The sequence below is a fragment of the Neopelma chrysocephalum genome, unplaced genomic scaffold (genome assembly GCF_003984885.1).
Source record: "Neopelma chrysocephalum unplaced genomic scaffold, ASM398488v2 Primary Assembly neopelma1_72, whole genome shotgun sequence".
Lineage (NCBI taxonomy): Eukaryota > Metazoa > Chordata > Aves > Passeriformes > Pipridae > Neopelma > Neopelma chrysocephalum.
In genome coordinates, this window is record NW_020897732.1 from 4,204,197 (window position 1) to 4,220,592 (window position 16,396).

Sequence of the window (16,396 nt, forward strand, 5' to 3'; positions counted from 1 at the left end):
TCAATACAATGACATAGTTTGTGTCTCAGCTGTAGAATTCCTAAATTTTGTGTTACCAGAATATCTGACTTAGGAGTTGGATGACAAGGCTCAATAGAAAAAAAAAATTAGTCTAGAACTTGGGAGACAGTTTCTATTTACTAAATGTACTGCATAAAGGAAAAGTTTATTGTCAAGAAGACTACCAGCAGTTACCATCTGTCAGATGGTCTAACAAGTTAAGTGAGCTGGTTTTGCTTGTTCATAGATGTTTCATTTATTAGAACATTTCTTTAATCAGGTGCAGTCCCAAAAACTGAAATTATAAAGGTAAAAGATGTGCACAGACCACTTTGATTTTGGCAACAAGGTGTGACAAATTGCTGCTGAGAATATATCACCTGGTGTTGCTAGTCTGAAGCTGTGCCTATATTTATTTCCTAGACCATGCTCTGAAGCATCCCAGATATGAGTGATCCCCAATAAAGTGAACCACAGCTGCATTTGACCTATGAACACAGTCACAGTTTCCCTTGCTACAGAACAGGAGACAGGGCTGCATTTCTCTGTGTCATATGCTTCTATCCAGTCCAGAGATGACTAAACTATATATCCCACATAGGAACTTGGCTCCCAAACCCATAACACTGATAACCTAAGGAAACCACAAGGGTACAAAAGCTTACTTTTTTCTATAAAAATCATATCCTTTAAGTAAGTGCCCTTCAAAGAAGAAGCAAGTCAGATGTCTGCATGTTTTGTGGTTTATTCTTGCATTTTTTTTTTACAGATAAATCTTTGGTTGAGCCCTGAATCAGTCCCAGAAGGGTCAAAAGACTGGAAACCAAAGGATATTCATGGTGATTGTAGAATTTTGATAGGTAATGTTGTCTGTGCTTCCCAAAGGTCACTGTAACATAGAGCTTAACACATATTTATCTGTCATCTCAGCTGTGACAAAGAGATTAACTCATTTGGTTCCTCGAGTCTAGTACTTGACCGACATCGACTCAAGCCACGGATGCCTAGACTTGTATCCAGCTACAACGGGCCCACAACTGCTTGTTTCCTGCTTCAGAACAAGCTCAGCTGCATTACCTGAATGAAGCAATACTGACTAAAAAAAAAAAAAAAAAAGGTAAAATTTGGCAGCTGAAAGCAGTAGCTGGACTGACAACTCTGACAGACAAGTAAATACTGTAGTTATTATTGTTTAATTGCCATGGCAACTAAACATGGCCTTTTTGGTGAAATAATATCATGGTAACACCTTACTCGTAAAAAAATAATAATCAGTCAACCTAGATTGCTATCAGGACTGCACTTGGGTGAAAACTGTAGACTTAGAAAAGAAAGGTTAATAAAATACACAGAACAGAAAACAAGGTTAGAGGTGATGTTTTGCCTTTGAGGCGTTTTTTGGAATGTAGAAGAAAAAGATTAGTTCCAGAGACAAGATGAGCATTAGCTCTCTTGTTTCTCCTTTCTACCAATAACCTTTTAAGAGTCTTTCCAAAGCACACAAAAGTCCCTGCAGCCATAATGCCACCTTCAACTTTGTTATCTATCCCAGTTTTCAATATACATTGCTGTCAATTCTTTTTCTTGCAATCTTTTGAAGCAGCTACAAATTATAGTTTCACATCTTTATTAGAAATTTGGATCTCTAAATATTCTGACAACATTTCATGTGTTTCTTTTCCAGTTACTGGGAAAACTGAAATTTGGGAAATAGCAGCTGTGGTACTGGCATTTCTCTTCTCCTCATTTTGGACTATGACTGTATAAACTAAACATATCCACAAAGCAACTGTACTGATTCATCTTGATCTATTTTCTTCTATTATGACATTGTTATATTAAAATAAAGACCAATGGAATGCAATATGAGAAAAACAGAGCACTTGATCACCTCAACTCAGTTCTTACTATTGTTTGCTCTGCATCTCCTTGCATTACTTTTTAATATTTTATAAGCGTTAAAATAGCTGAATCTGAAAAGTATAATTTATCCCTACCTTATAAACATTTTTTATGCTGAGAACTGCAGAGAAACAAAGAACGATTGTAAAGCTCGAAGCCAGTCCACTTTAACTTACAAGAAAAATAATAATTAAAAAACTGACTGAAGAAGAAACAGTGACTGATCTGGGGACCAAATATTTCATGAAATTGAGTACCTACTGTTTCACAAATGCATTAAGGAGATTATACAGTCCATTTGTCTTTTTGAATTTTTATGTTGATCAAGGATTTTGTTTTACAAAGAGTTTAATTTCTAATTTTGTAAGTTTTCTTGCTGCAAAGGGAATGATTGGCTATAATGCCTAGCTTACTATCTGTCAATAATCAGAAGATTGACAGAAGAGTTGTATGGATCCTTATGTCTATAGACAAGCCCCATTTAATTTTTTTTAATAGTATTGTATTTCTTCTTAAACAATTATTTTTTCTGGGAGTATTCATTTTTTACAGTCGGATGAACATCTCCAGTCCACAGATACTCTAAGGAAGATGAAGAACTCAATTTCCTCTAATTTGCTATGCAATTCTGCACAGTGGTTTGAAAGACGAAAAAGACTGAGTACATACATTGAGTGTCTTTGTAAACAATTTATGAATACTCAGATATGGGTAGTGTTAGTGCCACACACAAAAAACATCCCCAGTTATATTTTATATTAATTTTATACACAGTCTTAATCAATTTTATGTGAAAACTTTCCTTTCACATAAAGGAACAGATTAAGATTCAAGATTTTGGCACTTATGCTTAATAATCCATTAAAATAATTAGTTTGCATCATTGTGTTTTTTTAAAAAAAGGCATTAGCCCCACTAAACATCATCAGAGAAATTTATTTTAAACCTCCAAACAGACCTTTAATGCAGGTGATCACTCACATTGCCCACATATTCTTTGCTTCTAAATTGCTCAGTGACTTACAAGGAACTGATACATATCATCCTGCACCCTGCCAATGTTCTGGAGCTTGGCAGAACACAGAAAAGTCTAAACAAGTTCTATATTCATTGATCTGCATTCAAATAAATGCTTCTCATCTGTGTGTTCAGTTAGTTTAATGACACGGAGCTATTACCGTTTCTGTCTCTTCAAGTGCCATTCACAAGTAATAACTTACCTGTAGAACAGTTAAACTAGAAAGAATACAGTATTCCAAAAAGAATTTTATCTTATTTTTAATAGTACTTTTAACTTTACAAAAGCACTATAGTACTAAAGCCAGGTAATTTGGGGCATATTTCTTTGAATTTCTTGCTCTATGTTCTTAATCCTTTAACTACCTTACAATTGCATCTGACATACAGGAACATAAGCGAAATAAAAGAAGAGATTATTTATTTAGGTTGACAGAATTGACCACAGCCACTCTTGACAAATAAAGTTTCTAATGTGTCCTTTATAAAAAATCCTATTAAAGCAATCAGCTGCAGGCATTGGTGAAAATATTTAGTACAACGCCAGTATGTCAGAATGTTTCTGTTCCTGGAGGGCTACTTTTTGTTAAATGATTCTTCCCTGGACTGTCCATCTCTGACCGAGACATGACTTTTCAAGAAGTGCTCCTAAGGAAAAAAGGGAAATCAAATGATCCTATAATTTTTCTGCTGAGCCTATATCTACTCTGGAACCTTTTCTATAACACATGGGGTTTTTTTCTAAAAGTTTCAGAGGAAGAAATCAATATGCTTCTTCTTTAAAGTCTTGATAATGTTATGATTACTAAAGAGCTATTGTTAAATGGAGTGAAAATTTTCTTGTTTATACTATGATGTCTAAAACTAATGAAAGACTACCTATTTAGCTATCTTGAAATGTGGCTTTCAAACCAAATGATTACCCCTCACCCAACTGTTCTGCAAGTGTCACTTTAAATTGTTGAGTTTTTTTAAAAACCTCAGTCTTGCTCTCATTGAAGGAATACAGAATATTACTTTTTGATAGCTGTAGATATACACAGATAAAGTAATTGTCTATTATAACTCTCTTCAAGCCAGTAAGATGGAACAGTTCATTTATTTTGAGACTTGCAATTGTAGAATCCATATGAATCTCAGAAATAAGACAAAGACCACTATCATCAGGCAAGGAATACACTCTATTCTACTTTTTTTAGTGCTCCACCTGTTCATCTTCACATAATTGATAAAACCTCACGAGTGGGAATACAGGCGAACGATGAAACTGTGCTTTCTACTTGTGTCTAAGACTTCCTGAAAAAAGCTCTATGAGATTTTGAAAGGTGAAGAGAGGGAAGGAAGAGTGATCATCAGAACTAATTTTTTTGACCATTAATTGTCTTTTAAAGCAGACATTACTGATAATACAGTTGGAAATATTAATTATTTCCGATTCTTAGGTGAGACTTTGAGAGTGCAAGAAACTAAATGACAGGTTTCTCCTTTTGTATAAAGTAGTGCACGCGGTCAAATGCCACAGGTGCATGTACACAAATTCTGTTCATGATTGCAAATAGACTAAAGGGACTGAAGTTGCCTTAAATCTGAGAATTACTTCCTTATAATCTTTGACATTTCATGCAGAAATCATTGCTTTTACATTTTTCCCATAGGTTGTTATATAGCTAAACCACTATCAGTCTTACCACACATTTTAACATTGTTCTGTATGGTTTTGTAAAATCCAACTAACAAACATGAAACACTTACTCTATTCTGAAATATGATAGATAGCTCAAAGTATAATTATTTAAATTCATTGCTACAAGCATCTTACAGAGTCCTTAAATATATGTGCATATTTAGGTTCAAAATGGGAATCAGGAAATTCATGCAGACTAAATATATCAAGAGCTATTAAATTAAATTGTGTGGATGCAATCTGGTTCAGAAATCCCTCATATAGTAGACTGAAAGGGCCTCTCAAGGAGGGATCCATGAGTTTTAACAAGTGAAATATTTTCTGGTGTCCTTAGCAAAAATTCCTGTTAAACAAATAATCCCCTTAAGGGTAAGGAACTAGTGAAAAAAAATTAAAATTCTCAAAAAATTGAATTTATAACAATTTATTTTCCACCAAACCAACAAAAACTTCAATTTTAGAGTTCTGTAAATGCAAAAATATTTCCCAATTCCTGTTTTGAATATTGACTGTAATGGGAAATGCTCAATGTAAAGCAAAGTATTTGGTTAAAGTGCTGTAAAAAAAACCCAAATCTTTTGAATATGTTTCAAAAATTGGAAGTTATTGAATATAACAAAGTAGAGACATCTGCAGAGAGTTGTTAACAATTTATTCTAATTTGTCTATGCTTAAGTATTATGTTTGCTGGAACATGCTGCTGGATTTCATCGTGGCTACACTCCATTACGCACACCATGTTGTAAGCTTACATTAAGCACTGGAAGAAAACCTGTGCTCATAATGCAGTGAAACTGGTGACCTGTCACTAGTTGGTTCCATAGGGCTCCATCCTGAGCTCTGTGCTCTTCAGCATCTTCATAAACAGCTTGGACTCAGGAGTGGAAGTGATACTAAGTAAGTTTGCAGATGACAGAACTGAAAGGACATGTAGACTTCCTTTAAGGCAGGGAGGCCCTAGAGAGAGACCTCAACAAATTAGAGGACTGGGCAATCACCAACCATATGAAATTCCACAAGGAAAAGTGCTGGATTCTGCACTTGGAATGGGGTAAACCTGGATGTACAGACAGAACGGGGAATGAGATACTGGCAAGCAATGCCAGGAAGGGACCTGGGGGTCTGGGTTGATGACAAGCTGAATATGAGTCAGCAGTGCCCTGGCAGCCAGGTGGGCCGACTTTGTCCTGGGGGGCATCAGGCAAAGCATCGCCAGCTGGGCAAGGGAGGGGATTGTCCCGCTCTGCTCTGCACTGGGGCGGCCTCACCTTGAATATTGCGGCAGTTTTGGGCACCACAATATAAGACATTAAGCCATTAGAGAGCATCCAAAGGAAGGCAACGAAGATGGTGAAGGACCTTGAGGGGAAGCCATGTGAGAAGTGGCTGAGGTTACTTTGTTCAGCTGCAGAAGAGGAGGCTGAGTTACAGTCTACAACTTCTTTGTGAGGGGAAGAGGAGGGGCAGGCACTGATCTCTTCTCTGTGGTGACCAGTGACAGAACCCAAAGCTGTTCTGACCTGAAGCTGTGTAAGGAGAGTTTTATGTTGGATATTAGAAAGAAGTTCTTCACCCAGAAGGTGGTTGGGCACTGGAACAGGCTCCCCAGGGAAGTGGTCGCAGCACCAAGCCTGACAAAGTTCAAGAGGTGTTTGGCGATATTCTCGGGCATGTGGTGTGACTCTTGGGGATGGTTCTGTTCAGGGCTAAGGGTCGGACTCGATGATCCTTGTGGGTCCCTTCCAACTCAGCATATTCTGTGATTCTGTAATTCTGTAATATCAGATTGTAGGTGAACACTAGGATTATGAAGCCTGGAAAGAATAGCTTTAGAAACGGGTCCATTACAGCGGTGACTTCCTGGGATCGAGCGAAGCAGAAAAACAACAACTACTTGCGTTTTCTATTGTACGGTTTTTCCCTGAGCTGTGTATTTTCCTCCGGCCCACGCAGCCCCATTCGGAACCATATTGTCTCCCCTTCCTGATCACAGACTCCACCTCTGCACAAGCAGAAGAGGCTGTTTCACTCGCCTCTCCCCAGTCCCTGGTTCTGTTACTGGAATGCGATCCTCCTGTATCTCCCATTGGTCAGTAGAGTCCTCAAGCCACTCCCTTCCCTCTGGACCTTGACCCAATCATGTCCCTTCTTCTTGGCCTCCCCCCGAGCCCATATAAACCGCAGGAGTTTCGAAATAAAGGTCTTTTCGCCTTGGAGCCCAGAGAAGAAACTTGGCTTCTCTCTCTTCCTGCCAAGGAGGACCGCGTGGCAAAGTGCTTCTGCAGGAAACTTCTGGCGAGGAGTCCACATTCAAGTTCTGTTATCAGATCATTATTAAATCAGGAAAACCAAGACTGTGCCTCTGTTAGGTATTTCTGTTTCCTGAAGACATATGAATTTTGACGGTACCCACTTCTTTATTTCTCCCACAAGTGATCTGAACAGATTTCTGGTGGCACAGAAAACCCTTTTCTCCGGACCATGCACCATCTCTTCTGCTACACTTTTACAAGGCTGAAAGCTGAGGTACTTGTAAAAGCAAAGCTTGAGAGACTTTTCTGTCCCAGGGCATCAGGTTCTTCCCAGTACCTTGATAAATATAGTGATATGTGAAGGTCTGTGCCTAACTACACATCACACATTTCCTCCTGTCAGGTATTCTCCATCTCTGAAGCAGAAGCTCTTGAATCACACCAGAATCTTCATCTTCTGTCTATCATCAGTAGACTGTCCTGCCACTGACAGAAGCAGGTTCCCCAGTTGTGTGTCTGTACCGACACTAAGATGCACTGGTTAATGAACTGGTCCTTCACTTGTATAATCTTCAACAACAAGGAGGTAATTTACCCCAGGGGACAAAACTTCAACTCCTTGAATTCATAGAAAATAGCCAATAAAAATTATTGTGTTGGTCTAGTGATCATGCCTGATTCTTTTACTAGTACTTAAAATGCCTAAACAGCTTCTGCACTATAACTTGTCTTCTTTCTTGAAAGGAAGTGGTTTTGTAGATGCTATTTACATAAATGTACGCTTTGTTGTTATCAGAATAATTTCCTGCTTTTGGAGAAAGCAAGCTCTTCAGAGATGAACATGTAAGATAATAGTATTGCTATGAAAATATAATCTCTACAATTAAAACAAAAAGAGAGACTTTTCCTACTTATGAAGAATCCATCTGAACCTCAATGAACCCTGGAATTTTGTAGTTAAATTACGCAGTGCTCCATATGTTATCTAAATACTTATGTCCCACATTACTGCAAGAAGAAATTCTGGCCTTCCCTGAATCAATAGCAATGTGCTTCCTTTGAAGATAAGGTTTTACCTGAGGCTGGAAATAAGACCTGATTCAGGGCATCTTGCTTTATCATTATACTCATCACATTGACCTGCTGATAGAGAGCTTGCATCAAACACAGTCTTTTATTTAGGCACTATACGTATATATATACAGAAGACCAAAGAATCTCTCTCTTCAAATTGTTTTTCTCATGGTTAAACAGCTGTAAAGCTGACATGTGGAGAGCCAGCCCATTTCAAACTTAAGCTCACCTCACTGTGTACAAGACCACACAAATCTTGCTTAGGGGCAAGATGTTATCTGGCCTGGGATTTAAGGTTGAATCCAAAGCCAAAAATAAACAAAAAGAAAAGGATCTAGAAAAAGGTTGACATTTTGGTAACTACATCCAAAATGGTGTTCCTGAAAGCCCCTGTTCAGGTGCCACAGAAGCACCAAAGGCACCTACTTTTCACAGTTATTGTATTTTGTGACCTTAAACTTTCCAAAGAGCTTAACTTCTGCACAATCACAGAAGAATTCATGTTTCAACATGGTTAAACATTGCACTGTTGAACATTGCACTGTGAAGTTCACAACGAAGACCAGGTTGGGTGTCATCAGGAATTCACTGAATTCCCCCCGGGGTCTTCTTGACCTGGTAAGCATTATGAGGGTAGAGCTTGTGCGTATAGACCAGATCAGATCCCCAGAACATATGAAGTGTTTTCACAGCTACTGAATTTTTTGAGAAGGACACAGTGCAATTAAACCATTTATTTAAGACATAGTGGCTTCACTAGGAAGTGGGAGATGAAAGTTAATTCCTACCTGTGCCAAAAGGAGTTCTTTCTTCTTAGGTTAGTGATGAGAGGTAATAGGATACAGATAAAATAACTAAGGTTATTTGGGCCAGAAAGAAACCAAAAAAGTCAACATGACTCCTCTGAGAATGACACATCCTTTGTGACTTGGCTACTGAGTAGCTATTCAAGTCTGCTTTCTGTTTAAAATTCCCTGAATACTGCATTCTTTTCTGCAAAGTGACAAACAAGTTTCAACAAGTATGTGGAATTTATCTTTCCTCCTCCAGCTGCCAAAGTTACCTGGAGCTCTGTGGTTATTGCATTTGCCTGAGGATAAGCAAAGAGGAATTGAACTATTCCTGGAAGCTGAAAAGAGCCTCAAACTCAGATTATGCCCTATCCAGATGCCATTTACAAAGTGCATGGAAGGGGCTGTGGCTGATATCTACTTCAGGTTGAACACAAATTTTCAGAGATTGTCAGCCATAACTTGGCCTCTGTGATGAGAGCAAGCATTGTGCAATATGTCAATGTCTTTTGTGGGAAACCCAAGAAGATATATTTTACATAGAAGGTGTGAATACAGAAATTCAGTATTTCTTGCACTTTCTATCTTCTTTAATAACCTAGTCTCTTACAAACATTTTTCCGTGTGGAGTTCACAAATATAGGTTATGGTCAATCATGCAATGTAGGGACAAATAAGGTGGTAGCTAATACGCCATTGTCAGACACAGAGAAATTACTTATGGTCAAAAAGATCATAGAATCATAGAATGAATTGCATTGGAAGGGACCTTAAATACCGTCTAGATTCAACCCACTTGCCATGGGCAGGGATGCCACCAACTAAATCCAGTTCCTCAGGGCCCCATCCAACCTGGCCTTTACCACTTCCAGGGACCGGACATCCACCACTTCTCTGGGGAACCATTTGAGTATGGTCAGTCTCCAGGTTTGCTAGCTATTCGCTGTGTATCTATCTCAGAAACATACATGCTTGGTGCTTCTATAACTTTTTGGTCCGAGTTAGTCTCATGCCTCTGGATCTTTTGTGGTCTATTTTTCCCTCCATAAAAGAAAATGGAAGGGATTAACCAGCCTTCAATATGAAAAGAGGTAAAAACTCAATAAAGATTTGCATCATCTCTTATTGATATAATACATATTTTTATGTGGTTTTTCTTGACATGCAATGTCAGTAGAATATGAAAGATTGCTAATGAATACAATAAAGCCTAATATTAAGCTTTTGACTTACCCAGGAACAGCATAGAATGAAAAGTTAAGGTCAAAAATCAATGCCTAAATCCTTGCGTTATGGTATTTTTCATGTCAGTATGATCCAAAGTTGCTTTATATTTATATTTCTTGGCATTTATAAATTTAAGACAGTAGTTTGAGATTTATTTAAGTATAGGATATTAGATGTAATTTGCATCTAATAGTGCAAGCTGGACCTTTTGCTGCCCTCATGGGTGTATGAATGTCAAAAAGACTCAGCATTCCAGGAATACCATAATGAACTAAATATGAAGGCAAACTCAGGGGAAAAAAAAGCACATCAAAGGTGAAGTATGTTTTCAATCAATCTCTGCACATGATTCAGCTAGGAACATAAAGATTGCATAATGACCTGCAGACCAGATTCCCATGCACAGCTGTATGAAGTAAACCAAGACCAAATGAACTGTGAAAATTGTTATTTTCACAGAGAGCCTAAGTAAAGTAACATTTATTTGAACCGTTTTCTGTTCCAATGATATTTTATTTTAAAGAGACACCAAAAGCACAACATAATTATGCACTAGCCTTTCTGGGCACAGAAAGGAATCTAAAATTGACCTCTTTTGGACTTATAATTAAAATTACCTTCATATCATAGCTTTAAAAAAATTCAAAATCCCCTGTATTCAAAGCATGGCTGGATTGATTTCTTGTCTACAGCAATAAAGTTGTATAATACATAAAAATGCCATAAGTGTGCATGTTTGTAACTTTATATATTTATGTATGCAAACAGATGTGTATATGTATATATGTGTATTTTTGCATACACACATGTATATATGCATATATTTGCATTTACACATACATTTTTATTTGACAAAAGAATCATACACTAATTTCTTGGGAGCACTGAGGCAGCACCTCCTTTTTTACAAGGAGCATTGAATCCTAACAAAGAATTCTTATAATTGCTCTTTAAAAATTACATGTGGCTCAACTCCATGCAGCTCCACACTGTAAAGAGCTGTGTGAAATCTCATTATGAAACCTCGAATCAATTAAAGCTCACCTAGTTAGGGGTTTGTTAATAGCCTGACATTCACCTTTGAGTCATTATAATGCCTATGTGGTCTTTTAGAGGATGAAGTAGCTGTACCTTTACAGATTTTTTGTTTTGAAACAGATGCTACAGGAAAGTGTATTAAACAAATGGCATTTAAACTAGAAAATGCCAAGACAAAATACTTGTTTATTCAGAACAAAACCAGCAAATTCAGTTTGATGATGCTTGCTGTTGCTTCTATTTTTTCTGTCAATTTTTGTTTGCTTAACATGTCCATAGGGGTTGACTCATGAAATGTGTATGTACAAGTGTTTGTTCTGCACCAGTCATGAGCTTGTCTAGGGAGCTGATGTTGGCATGGGAATTTATTGAATAGGGAAACAGAAATGGTGTCACATATGAAAGAGGTGACCAGATACTTAGACATGTAGAACAAAACATATATAGTGAAAAACTCAAAACAATAGTCAACCTTTGTATTTGAGGAACTGCTGCTTATTACTGTAACAGGGTTGTGCTGAGCATGGCACACAGAGTGCCTACAGGCATATTATGAACAACTCTCAGTCAACCTTTGACTGAAGTATGTCATTGGATGAGTAATTTCAAAAGCTGCACACACTGGAACATGTCAGCATATTTGTATGTATTTCAAAAACAGTTAAATTTGCCGGATAAACCATTTTCTGGTAAATCAGATCACTCAGTATGAGATGACACTAAAACAATTTGGGCAGTTTCCTCTAAGTTTTCATGCTTTTTTCCCTCCAACTTACTCTGAAGTCTAAAACCCACAGGCAAAATGAAGTACAGGTAAAGGTTCAGCCCTGTGTATCAAAAGACAAAATATGACACAGTTACACAAATAAAACTCCAGGTGACATTATTTGGCAATTAGTGACTGTAATTTTCAATGCTCAGCCAACTGCTTGGCTGAACTAGTTACACATGACAGTGTGACTGACCTCACTTTAACCCTGTATTTAAATAGGTGCAAATGGAAAATTAATAACAGGGACAACCAAATAACACACTTGGTAAGTTTAGGAGGAACATAAATTTAAAAGATTGTACACAGTCTATTAACACTAAAATAGTTTTACAGCATATAAAGCAACTCCTTTAATGAAAAACAAATACTACTGCGACACTCTGCATTCCTTTCCCACTTTGCTCAGCTGAATATTCAAGTTAACGTTCAACATATTTAATATTGACATATCTGATTGGATTGGATTGTTTATTTACTTAGTTTTAACATATGTCCATAATGTTATGCAAACAATGACCACAAAATGATGGTCAGAAGTTATTTCACACAGATTAAAAACACTACATCCTGTTTTAAAGCATGCATATGCACTAGATGAAGGTTTAAGATCTCTTTCAGCTCAGTGATTCAAAACTTCAGATCATGCTTGATGATCATAGCCTGATGACTATAAAGAACAGACACAGAAGCTGCTTTCATCAACAGTCTCTTTTGCTTGTGCCTTGTAGGGGTTTATTCTAAAAAACAGTCACTGACCAGGAAATCATATCTGAAACCTCAAAAGCTAGAGTAATGATGAATATTTAGGTTGAGTCTGCTCTTTGATTTTCTTTTCAGTTAGAATGATTGATAAATATCCCTCTAGCGAGTAATAATTCTTAACTGACAGATTATTTCCTTCTCAAACATTTTGAATCAAACTAAAACAGACATTTTGATCACACTTCATTCTTTTACATTAATACAACATAAAATCCTCCCACAGCTACATATGTGTCAGATAGAAATATTATCTTGAATTCATAAATATTTATTTATGACAAATCTTATATGAAGTTTCCTGGATGGCAAACAAAAATGTAAATACAATAGGTTTATCTCCTTCAAGAACTCTAAATACTGATTATGCTCATTAATATGGTGTAAAGGGCCTTGAAGAGATGGATATTGGCCCTGTTGGCTTTTATTTTTACAGATCCCCAAAGAATGCTCTGCAGTTTAAAATGTAAACAGAAATGGGTTTGCCTCAAGCTAGTTTTTATCTAATATTAAACACAACTTGATGGTACCAAGCATTACAAGGGGTAAGAGGATGAATGTTACAATAAGATCATGAAGAAGGTCAGCATAGTTTTGTACCCCAGGCTTCTTCACAGGAGGGCTTTTAAGGGGTACAAGTTTTAAAGGCAGTGGGGCAGATCTGAATCTACCATAAAAAGCCTTACTCCCTTTGAAGTCAGTAGAGGTAACCTGGTTTACACTGCAGAGGCTACTATCTCTGAACAGGCAACCTAGCAATTCCATGACGACTAGTTAACGAGCTGTCAAAGCTTAAACACCAGTCATCCACTCGCCTGTATCCAGGAAAATGACATAGAGCCAGAACTATATGTGTAGCATTTAAGCATCTGCCACAGATGGGGAATTTAGCACGCTTGCTGAAATTATTCCAGGAATCCCTAAACCATATTTGAGCATCAGCAAGTGTATAGAGAGATGCACAGTTATCAAGAATGCCATCTAGTGTACCCTCCAGCAACACTCCAGTGCAACAAACTCTTTAAATGCCAAAGTAGAGGAAAACGATGATGAACTGTATATCACTCTGGATTGTGATAGATGGGACCATTAACAGCAACCTGAGAAAAATCAGATGGCTGGATCTAATGGAAATCCCACAGATTTGCAAAGCAATTTAGAGTGTTTTGTCCTATAGGATGGCACAAGATTCTTTTCATTTGATTATATAAAATTATTCCAGTCTCATTTAACCTGTCTCACTAATCCTTCACTAGGATATCTTGTGGCAAGTCTATAACCAGACACTCCTACCGCTCTCTATCTCTGAATCATCCTAAATGTAGGGAAGAAGACATTTTGTGAAACAAGGTTCCTGGATAGTTCCCTGAATTCTGAGATAAGCATTAAGATGTGCAACCCCAGTAAAGATGCTTGATATGAGGTTATCTGGCAAGTGGTTACTCTTAATCTTACTATCTCACAGTTGCTCTGGTATGCAATAACAAACTGTAAATACCTAAATGTTTTCCACCATCCACATCACATCTCTTAGTTCTTCACACACAAGACTCAATGACTGCACCTCATCTCTGGTTGACTTCTGTGATAGCACAATGTGTGAACCAAGAGCAAAGGCTTTTCATTATCCACTCTCATTTCAAATCTACTGACTTGTAGTGGTTTGCTGCTCAATACCAAGCCAGTTTTCTGCCACTCATGGACAATATAACTGTAAATACACAAAATAATAACACACAAATAATTTCAATTATTATGCATCTTATATGCATTTCCAAGAAAAATCTTGCTATGATTCCTAATATATCCCAGCTTACATTAAGCAATTGCGCAGATTCATCTACTATGTTATGATTGGTCATGTAAGGGCATTAGAATTTGTGTTCTATGCTGCATTTCACAGTAAATAACTCATTCATTTTCATCTACAAAAGCAACAATTATTTAATGAGGAAGAAATGTCTGATGAACAGGGAACTAACCTGGCATTTAACTTCTCTATTTGCTATATACTTCCTCTATGACTTTAGGCAAGTTGTTTAGCTCTAACTTCCTCCCATGAAGGCACAGATGCCACTACAGAGTTTTTTGAAGGTAAATAATGTGAAAGTCCGTGAAGTGTTTGAACACAGCAGTAGTAGAGACAGGTAATATGTTAGCCAGATCTGATGCTTTGCCCCACTTCCAGCAGTGCTAGCGCCTGCTCTCATCTCTGGAACATATTTGCAATAAGCTGTGTCAACAGTGCTTCCAGGTTGTTTTAAACCCATTAATGAAAAGGGGAGATGCTTAATGTGTTTAGTGAGATTGTCCTGAGCACAATCTGCAGCTTAGCTGTCAGCTCCAGCATACCAATGATGCTGCCCTGGGAGGAGGAAAGCTACATTTTTGCTCTCTCAGATGGCTCCACAAGCACTGTGAAGGCTGACACAACATATATTGCTAAAGAACATGGAAATTATCATTCAATAAAGTGACTTACCACAGGACAGCAAGTGTTTCTGTCTCCCACATATTTGTCATTTAATTGAAACCCACATATGATTTATAAAAAACTCTAATAAAAATTTGCTGTAAAAATACATCTTCACTGTTGTGAATGGAACTGCTCAATTCAATGAAAACAGACAAATTTGAGCCAGTAAGAAGTGGAATTTTATTAGGAATTAAAAACTGTCTTAGCAAAATACTAAGGCATCAACATCCTTATGATCTATATTTTCCACCATGAGAACAGAAGAAAGCAGAATTAGAGCTGCTGATCACCCTCCTCAAGCTGGAATATCCTGGTCTGCTGTAGTTCCCCTAGCAGTTTCTACACACTTTCTCACCCTGATTAGTATGTGGAAATTTAACAGAAAAACAGAACTAGGAGAAAAAAGATAAATATTGAACATTTATGGAAACCAATGCTACGTTCTTGAAGACCTGTCTTTTTTATTCAAAGTTTGTCTCTGCTCATGTTGTAGAGCTCTCGATGCCCATTCAAACTACTGTTACAGGATGAGCATTACCCTTCAGTTCCATTAGTCACAATACTTTGGAAGCAGACAGACAGCATCCCAGCAGGAGGTATGATTTGTTCCATAGTTATTAAACACTGAAAGTAGTGAATGAAAATTCCCTCTTTGCAGGTAGATGAAGTGAAAGTCTGACAGAAGGCTGCATCTTCACTACTAGGAAAATGAAGTGCATACTGAAAGTAAATACACCAAGGAAACTCAAGGGTAAAGAAATATCACATGCAGGAGTGATAAAATTATGCAGGAGGAAAAAATTATTTAGTAAATAGTAAGTGCAATTTTCTGCATAAGTCAGAGAAAGAGTTCATGGCAGTCAAAGGCAAAAACTGGTAGGTTTCATACTTCAAGATCTGCCCATAATTCTATCTTTAAATACATGATGGTATTTAGTGATATTTTAAAAAGACTTTGAATTGCACATACAGACATTCAGAATAACTCAGTAAGTCAGTAGGCATAAAGGGATTAGAAAGCAGATATGTTTCTTGGTAAAACTGATATGGCTGCTTTGACTTTGACAGTGACAAATTTGGCATCAATTTATGTCAAATTTACTCCATCTTCTTTCTAAGGAATTGATTGACTTCAGCCAAGCAACCTCTCTGAGATCTTCACAGTCTTTAAATGACGAATGCGAATTTTCAGCAGCACAACGAAACTTTATCCAGATCTTCAGATGGCCTCCATTTCATCCTGCAGGGTCTCGTGTAACTGCTGTCCCAACATGGTTCATGATACCTGGGTGACAAATGGGTCTGTGTAAGGGATCACTTTGACAAGAATTCTGTACCTCCATGCAAAATGATCCCTGTGAACTACTCTGCAACACGAAATGCAAGAAAGCTCCAAGCACATAT

At 37.4% G+C, this 16,396-nt stretch overlaps 1 long non-coding RNA gene across 1 annotated transcript; it reads left to right on the top strand.

The window, feature by feature from the left end:
* Positions 1-306: 306 nt before the first annotated feature.
* On the top strand, positions 307-1,031 carry LOC113969340. Its single transcript, XR_003534830.1, has 3 exons — positions 307-349; positions 770-839; positions 931-1,031. It is a non-coding gene; the product is annotated as an uncharacterized LOC113969340 (long non-coding RNA).
* The last annotated feature ends 15,365 nt before the right edge of the window (positions 1,032-16,396 follow it).